The 9,474-nt window shown below is 40.0% G+C and overlaps 1 long non-coding RNA gene across 1 annotated transcript; it reads left to right on the forward strand.

Annotated features, from left to right (window-relative positions):
- Positions 1–208: 208 nt before the first annotated feature.
- LOC310913582 lies at positions 209–8,634 on the forward strand. Its single transcript, XR_014590842.1, has 5 exons — positions 209–656; positions 1,816–2,013; positions 2,562–2,737; positions 6,428–6,538; positions 8,408–8,634. It is a non-coding gene; the product is annotated as an uncharacterized lncRNA (long non-coding RNA).
- The last annotated feature ends 840 nt before the right edge of the window (positions 8,635–9,474 follow it).

Below are 9,474 nucleotides of genomic sequence, written 5' to 3' on the forward strand. Positions count from 1 at the left end.
GAGATATAAAGGACTGCAATCAGATACAAGTTTTTTATTTTTCCTCCAAGAAAGGCACAGTAGGTTACCTTCCTGTCACTCACGAAGATTATGCTTTAAAGATCTGTATGGGGAAAATGCACTTGTTCACAAAGTTATGTTCTCTCATATCATGTGGTGTTTTGAAAATGTGGTTTTCTCTGAAGTTTTTTTTTTATAAGGGCTGAGGTAGAAAACATAAAGCTTGGGTAATACATTTTACACCGTTACTTAATTTTAGTTACAAATTTGCTATTTTTGCTCAGATACCTCTCCCTGGACTGAAATAAAAGAAGTCTGATTTTAATATTATTTTTTGAGGAAACCAAACCCAGCAATGCAAATGTATAACCATGAAGCTTTCTGAAAGGAAGTATCTGGGTTTCTCTTATGTCTCTTAGCATTTATTCTGAACAGCCTTGGCTTGTCCTTTAAGCAGCTGACTTGTTTTATTCAGTGATGCATTCTATTCCTCAGGTGGGTTCCACTGGAAGACTTGCATAACTTCCTTGATGAGAGCATGTAAGGTGGCCACATCGGGGGTGCCTGGGACTGCAGGCTCTGCTGGATCTGTCTGCAAGAATTCCTCAGCCCAGCCCTGCCAAGAACTTTCATACATGTCTAAAGCTCTTGAATAGGTACAGAGTGGGTGTGTTTAACCCAAGGGAAAGAGAAGACCACACGCTTTCTCATCCAGGCAGCCCCACCTGTAGCAAGGTCTTGTCTGGCTGTGGGGGAATAAATTTGTTGATGATTTATCATGAGAGATTTTGGCTAAAAAATCTGGTTTTTGGTTTCTGAGTTGGCACACTGCTTGTCTACTTTTGCAAGTATCATTAATTGGTAACTTGAATTCAGTACTTCACAACACTGCTTGTATAGTGAGCTTAATGACATTGGATACACTTAGGTTTCCATTTTCCTAGGAAAACTATTTTAAGGTGCTTCCATTTGGAAAGTTTTGGGTAGGCATGGGAAAGTAGCTCTTATGGAACTGCACTTTAACCAATGTAACTGATAGATTCACAGTTTCAGCAATCCAGAATGGCACTATCCTCAGAACTTACTCTTACTCTTTGCACATTTTCTTCCTCAAAAAAAAAAAAAAAAAAAAAAAAAAAAAAAAAAAAAAAAAAAAAAAAAAAATGGAAATGTTAAACATTTCCTTGCATCTCACTCTTTCTAAAATAGGGAAAATTACTTGTAAGTCTGTCTTTAATTTTCTACTACCCTCTCACACATCTGTTTCTGTAGCTTTGTCAGGTTATCACCAGCTGACATATACAAATTATTCAAATTTCATTATTGAGTTTTCATCCTGGACAGCAGTGTATATGGAGCATCCGTGACTGCAAAGGACCAGATTGCCAAAGTTGCTTCTAATCAGCAGCAAATGCTAAAATTTTTGAGGCTACAAAAAGAAAATGCAGCTTTAACTTTAGTTCTAAGAAGTTTTGCATGGAAACTGCTTTAATCTATTTTCATATAAACAGTTAAAACAAATGTGGCTGTTTATACAGGGATGAGTGTATATATGTACACACATATATAATATAGGTATGTAATATATGTATTATATATGTGTATTTATATATATAAATAAGTATAAAAACCCTGTCTGCTTCTGCCTAACTGCTGAAGAAGCCATTTTAGAGAACTGATCGTACACAATTTGCTAAAAACAGCCAAGAGGTTTTTCAAGCACCCTTTCCACACTTGTTAGGTTTCATTCTCCAAAGGTAAAAAGCTCATTTATGAGGAAAAAAAATTAAAAATTATCATGTTACATGTGAGCAGGCCATTTATGGAGCCAGGCTAAGCTTGGAAAAGTGCCCCTGTCACCCCTGGCAGTGGGTTGAAGCCTGCCTTTTGGCTGTGAGCGAGAGGAGCGCGCTGGTGTCTCCTTGGTCCCGAAGAAGTGGGATTTCCTATGTCAAAGAGCCACACTCAGCTGACGGCAATTGGAAGTAACTGCTCAGAAGAAGATGCCCAAGAGTAAGTTGCCATGGAGATGGAAAGGCTAAACACCACTGTACTCCTGACCTCGAAAGAGGCTGATTTCTCCACATGACAGTTGAGGTCGTGGGGGCATGGTGGGAAGCTCATCCTGCCGGCTCCAGCTCTGCCTCTAGCCTATGGATAAGTAAAGAATTACTGCTTTACTACTTTAGGTAGTCCATTAACCTTCACAAGCCTGAACTTTCATTCAAATAATTGCAAAATAAGTATAGGTGGTGAAACCTGAACAGAATCACTGCTATTTGTATGCCCTTTGGAAAGTTTAGGGACCCAACCCTTAGCGTGGATCCACTGGTATTTTAAACAGTGAGGTATCTTTCTTAGCTTCTTGCTGTAATTGGAAAAATCTAAAGCCCAGAATTACCAGCAAAACCAGAAAATCATCCAGTGACTGGCAGCCAAATTAATGTAAACAGGATGGTCCTTCATCAGTGGTGGGGCTTTGTATTCATGGGGGAGATTTCCTTCTCTTTTAAACTTCTTTCCTTATGATAAGTTCTCTTAGCTACAAATTCATTCCACAGGGTCCATTAGAATAACCCACTATGCATCAGCTTTGATAGACCTCACCTGGGAACAGCCATAAAGACAGAAGGGTGGGAAGTTCCTGCTCCATACCCCAGAAACCCACAGCCTCTCTCTGTGCACATGACTCCCACAGATGCAGTAAAACCTGATTTAAGTGCCAGCAGAGAGACTGGTAAGTACAGATTGTCTGACAGAATTGATCTTCCACTTGAGGTAAATAACAGGGCTTTTTTCAAAACCTCAGCACTACTTCAAAGTGGCGTCTTAAGATACAGCTTATTGTGGGTGAGGTTAGTGGTGCAAGTTCAGGCACAGGTAAATGGCTGGTTGCAGAACCAAAATGACTTCAGAAATAAGTGCTTGCTGGTGTTATTTTGAGCAGTAGCTTGTTGTAGACAGTTCTAAATGCCAGAAGCTCTTAAATGTTATTGTGATTTTGTGGAGTGGACCCTGCATTAGGAAGAAATAGCTTTTGTGAAAAGTACCACTTAGAGCTAGAAATATTTTTCTAGCAAAAACAACTTCAAGCCTCGTTTAAATTGCAGACAACTCTATGACAATAAGTTCAGAGAAATTCTTTGAATTCAGTGAAGTCCTTACAGCACAGGAGATGGGGAAGTCTAGAAAATAAATGTGACTGCTATAGCTTTTATTCTTACCTTATTTATTACTTTTTGTTTTATTTAGGAGGTCAGCCCACTGAGAATAGATCTCACCAAAGTCCTATCTACATAAATCTTGATCTGCTTCAAAGTCCCAGGTCTTATCTTAAATATCCTTACAGAGTTAGGGTCTTCTTGTTCTAGAGGAACAATGCAGTTAATTGTACTTGACTTAATATTGAGCTGATTGAAACCTTAATTTTTTCTCTTGTTAAAATTATCACCACTGTCTATCTCACTGAGGCCAAAGCAGCAGTACAAAACCCCAAGACTCCTACACTTGGAGAGATGCAGTGGAGCAGAAAAGTGGCATAAGAATCCGTGCTTGGCTGCTGAGGTGATGCAGACTCTCAGTACTTAAAATACACTTGCCTCAGTAGTGTCAGTCCTTAAAATAAACGCAAAGCATCCTCATGAGGTAAGACACAACCCTGCAGAAAATGGAAGTGTCTGGAAATTATACAAATAGTAACTATGCTGGTACTACTTTGGCATTAGCTTGGTAACTACTTTGGTAATCCTGTTCCATTGTATCAGAACAGGCAGGTGTCATGTCCACGAACTTCAAATAAATTTCTGAAACTCTGTAGAATGTTTCCTGGTGTCAGCATTACCAATAACATTATTGATTCTTATCCTACAGCTTGAAGGGGAACTTGGCATCATGTTTCTTGGCCCCACCAAATCTGGATTATGATGGATACCATAAATACATAGATGAAATGCTTCCATCTGAAAGCCCTTTACTATATGGACTGCGCCCCAATGCTGAGATGGGATTCTTGACAATATCAGATAATCTCCTCAAAACTCCTTTGGAAAAGCAACCAGTGTATACATGGGAGAGGGACTGGGCCAATCTGTAGTGAAAGTGGTGAGGTTCTTCATCCAGTGTGTTGTCAGTGCTGTTAATGACAGGTGGAATACACATCTTACTGTGTTTTTTCAGCAATAGACTTAATTTCTGGGAGAGAAAAAGGGTCAAATTAGAAAAGATTAGATGAGTGTTAATGGTTGTGATAATGCACCAGCCTGGCCAAGGCGTAATGCACTAGGAAAACATTTGGACCAATTTCTTTTTCACATTGAATTTATTGTGGAGTGGGAAAGAGGGTATGGATCTCTCTCTCGCTTTTTTTTTTTTTTTTTTTAATATAATATACTTGCTTTTATAAGTAAGTACAGCAACAATAACTTACTAGAAAAAAAAGGCATGGTTGGTTGAATTGGTGGGTCTAGTCTTGACCTCTGTCTTTTGTTCCCATCTCCCGCATAATAAAACTCCTTAGGGTTACTTTCCTATGCCTTCCCACTTGTGTCAAGCATAGGAAGTCCCACCTAGCCTACAGTCCTGACTTTTTCTGCTGCATTCACAGCACAGCCTAGCAGTGGTGTGAAGGCTTTCCATGCCTGGAAGAGCAGCCCAAGCACAGGCTCTCTGCTTCCCTTACTGAGCACTTTATCTGAGCAGAAGCCTTGTGGCTGCTCCAAGACCTCCCTTGCAAGCAGTAGAGGAAAGGGAGGTTTTCAGGGAGTTTTAGTTTTTGGGTAGTCTGAAGAGGTGAATCCTGGCCAAGGAGGGTGTCAGACCATCTCTTAGCCTCACCACAGAACCTGGAGTCTAGCAGAACAATACCATTAATACTGATAAACTATCAGATGCTGGGTTAAAGGGACGAACCCTAATACCAGAATAAGCTTTGTCACTTAATATGGAGTTGACTGGGACATTGTTGTTTTGTTCATAGTTAAGATATGTCAGACACACAGATACATTAGTATAGCCAAACTCATTCCAGAAAAATTTAAAAGGACGGGTTTTAAGCATAGAACACCACTGGTGCTGTGCTTAAGAGATTAAATGAATAACGGAGCAGGAAAGAAAATGTAATCACAAATCTCAGGTAGTTCTGTTTTCATATCTTGCCATTTTTGCATCTTCCTTTCTGAGTGTAGATCTGAGAAACTATGTCCAGATGCCCCAAAGCCTGGCATATGACTGAGCCTTCAGCTCCTTATCCTTACCAGAATTAATTAAAGTCCCCTGTGACTGCCACTCTGGTTCTGCATTTCTCCATCCCTTTCTGCACTCCCTCCTTTTCCTCTGAGCACTCTATTTTTTAATTTTTTTTTTCTCTTATCACTATCAGATCATGGAGGTTTTGCAGGAGGAAATGTGACAGCTCTGCATGCAAATAGCCAAACATTGTTTCATCTCCTGAGGGGAGCTTGTGCTTTTCATGCTCAGTTCCCATCCACTTTAGGGAGTCTGGACTGTAACATATGGCATTCATCATTAAGTCTGCCAAAGCTAGGGCTGAAACAGAGGCTGAGCTGCATTAATGCTGTGATTTCAATTCCTGCTCATTAGCACTGTTATGAATTGTTCTTCATTTATGTTCTGTCTCAGTTCCAGAGCAGGCCTGCAAGGAGTGAGGCTCTTTTTGGGGGTGAGGCAGGTGTGTGCCTGTGCTATGTTTTGCCTAATGCCTGAGACAGCGAGGACTGTGGGTGGTGGAGGCGGTGATGGAAGCTATTAGGTACTAAAGAAATGCAAACTACTGATCACACTTGACTGAAAATCAAGACAATTCCAGGGTCTATAGTAGTAACAGGAGACATCCCAAGTCCACGGACAATGTGTTAGTAGGCTTCAAGGGTCAATGTTACCTGAAAATGTAAAGCTAAATAGAAGCTCCTAAGTGTTAATTGATTTGCAATCATTCTTCTCAGTACTGTAGCCAAGAAAATGGCAAAGGTGATGGAGGGAGCATCTCTGGTTTTTATCTAAGAAAATTAGATATTTGTGCTCTTCTGAAGAAATCAGACTTGAAATTGAACGTTTGAATATTTGAATGTTGAAAGTAGGTGAGTCAGAAAGAGTTGATTGCTGGGATTTCTATTGGCTCTGTTGTATTGTCCTGAACAGGTTAAGAATGTTCTGGATGATATTCTGGAAATGTTTCCTGAGAAGCTTAACATAGCAAAAATCATGCAGGGAGATTGCTGTCTGGAGACCCTATGCTCTTGTTTGCCTTGAAGAGTTAGGTGATGAACCTTTTCCTTTCAGAGATCTGTAGGCTATTAAACAGCTGGACCTCAGTCTAAAGGCAAATTACTTATTCCAGGGCTTTTTGTAGCTTTTTTTGGAAATGAAAGAATAGTTATTATTTATGTATGCTTTTTATTTTTCTCCAAAGGGTGAGCTGATGTTTTCTGCACAAATGGAAGTGCATCACACTCTTCCGGCATGTTGTGCCAGACACATGGACTAAACCAGTGTATCCATCCACACACAGCTTTGTCCTCTGGTAAGTACCACACAGTTGACAGGGTTTAGCTACTATGCAGAGCTGTTATGGTGATTTAAGCCCAGCAGCTTTGTCCCATTCGTATTTCTTCCAAATTTTGTCCTTTGTCAGTTTTCCTCTGAAGTGGGTTTTGTAGAAACGCCAAGTACTTTGCTAAGGCAAAGGCTCTGTCACTTCCCTTTGTCCCAAAGGCTGTTCAGCATCTTGTGAGATTCCTTTCCCTTAGCCTGCCACCAGGAGTGGTTAGACATGGATGAAACAGGCATTGTTTTTGGAAATTCTTCTGATACCTCATGGCAATGTATGCTGCATTATGCCATTATTCAGAGCTTCTGCCAGAATCCCCTAGGTTCTTGACTTGCACTTAGCTGTGGCTTATTGGAAGTTTAAATACAAAATTTAAATACCAATGAAGATGGTATCAGACAATTTGCATTTAACAAGTCCTCAGCTGTTTGCAAATCCTCGTAGTTTATCCTGGTGATCTTCAGGTTTCTCCCCAAGACAGCAGATTTAACATGACTGAGCATACTTACATTCTCTGCTGCCAGCAACCCATCATCCCATGCTGATCACCTTCTACAACTGATTTCAGACATACTTACATGAGGGAAACAACGAATTCCACTGAGATAATCACCTTATACTTACATAAGCTTATAGTTTCTGGTGACTTCAGCAGTGTACTTTCTCTGGAGACAAAAGGACTCTTTACACTTGAAGTCTGTAGTTTGAAAAAGCAGCTCGCATACAGTTAAGGCAGGAGCTATTGATGCTTCTCTTTTAGGGTTACTGATTTTCTCATGAGGTGCTGAGAACTTTACATCTGGACACAGGACCTTGTGCTGCCAGCAGTGGTGAGGCTTCCTGACTTGTTCCACCCTCAGTGCTGACCCTCACAGGTCAGCAGTGATGGGTGTAGGGCACCAAGTATATGGTTTCAATGCCAGACATTTTTCTTTAACTGTTGGTATTAGCTATGTTTGTGATGCTGTTTGGAGAGTTAATCACAGCTTAAACAAAAAGATAAAAATCACCTTAACATCAGAATAATCCTTTCCTGAAAGCAGGGAGAACAATTCAAACTTGTCCTCAGGCTACTCAGAAGTGTGAAGACAAAGCAGGTAAAGAAATAAAAGGTTGAATTTTATGGTTTAAAGAAGGTTTAAGAGTGCAAGTTTTTCTACCATTGTTATTGAACTAATTCAGGGCATATACCATGGTATCATTCTGTTTTCTTCTGTAAAAGAGTTATGGGGCTAAGGAGAAAAATAAATCAAGCCTCTCAATTATCTTTGTGTAGTTGTTGCCACAGTAGGGGATGGAAAACTTTCAGCAGCGTAGTGAGAAAGCAGTAACATCTTGTTTCTTGTCACAACCACAGCATATTAGCTGAGTTGGTTAGAGCATGGTGCTTATAACACCAAGGTTTGTGGGTTCAATCTGCATATGGATCTTTCATTCAGGAGTTGGACTTGATGATTCTTGCTGGTCCCTTTCCACTCATTCTGTGAGTCTGAATGTATGTTTGCATTTATTCTAACACTACAGGAGTGTGTGTTAACAGTGTAGCTCAAATTCTGCATGGTCACCAATGGCATTGAGCTAAATGCTTCACGAAGCTTGGCTAGCAGAAAGGTGGTCAGGAGCTCCTCACAGAACACTGCCTGGGCTGCCACTATTCTCTGGAGAAGGGCAGAACCCCACACAGTCTCAGGCTTGAGCATGATGGCCTGAGAGGTTGACTGTTCTGACATTAAAATTACTGTCTGGATATTGAATTATTGAAAGCGGTGGGGTTTTTGTGTGTTTTTGTTTTTGTTTTTTGGTGTTTTGTTTGTTTGTTTGTTTTTGTGGTTTTTTTTTTAGGCTGTAATGTAGAGCAGGAACAACTTTCAGCTTGGCTTTTGGATAAAGTGTACTTGACTGCAGATGTTAGCAAAAAGACCAAAGAGGAACATGACCACCCAGCAAGGGAAGGAATCTCTATCTCTGTGCCTTCTATGCAAGGTAAGAAATAAACTTAAATTTCCTGATCTCCTAGTTCAGGGACTCCATTAGACCGTTAAATTACATCAAGAGTTGCACTAAAGCATTGTGACCCTATAAACATCACCAAGCTTAGGCATGGTGCTAGATTGCTGGTATTTGTCACTGTGACTTTGAACTTCATACCAGCTTGGTGTTCTAATCACTAAATACTCTTCCTGCATTTAAGTAACTGTTAAGTATGTCTGAACAAGATCTGCATTGTAGTAAAGCAGCAGCTCTAATCCAACTGAGATTCAGAAGTTTAGACTATTCCAGAAACTATAAATTTCACAAAAATGAACTTCTAGAAATTTTTTTGCAGCTCTCAGAGGCGCAGAATAGGGTTAGTAGTTACCACATGTTGGCAACCTGGATCAAGTAATCTACACAACTGCAATTTGAAAAAAAAAAACCCTCACAACCTAACCCCCACAAAAAACCACCAACCAACCTACCAACAAAACCCCCAACCCCAGAAACCAACCCCACAAAATTTGTCTATCCTGGTTTTTTTTCCTCTACCTTGACTGAATGTTGCCAATTCTAAATAAGCAGATATAAAGAATTATGAATGTTTTATTTGCTGGGTCATAACACTTTTAAAGCTTTTGGGGAGACATACCAAGAATAAAGGAAGTACTTGAGAACACCTGTATTGTGGGTCCCTTCCAACTCAGAATACTCATGATTCTATGATTAGCAGGAGGTATAATGAGGTATAATTAGGTGGGCAAAGTTCAAGAATAAAAAGATTTTTTAAATCTGGATTTTCAAGCAGTCAGTTATTGCAGTAGCTGTAATATGGTTGTAGGCTGTCCCTAAATGGAAACCATGTTCACCTTTTGAGCTGCAACCCCTCTTTTAACAACCTTCACATGATAAACATTGTAATTTTAAAAAATATT

The sequence above is a fragment of the Zosterops lateralis genome, assembly GCF_965231275.1.
Source record: "Zosterops lateralis genome assembly, chromosome: 1".
Lineage (NCBI taxonomy): Eukaryota > Metazoa > Chordata > Aves > Passeriformes > Zosteropidae > Zosterops > Zosterops lateralis.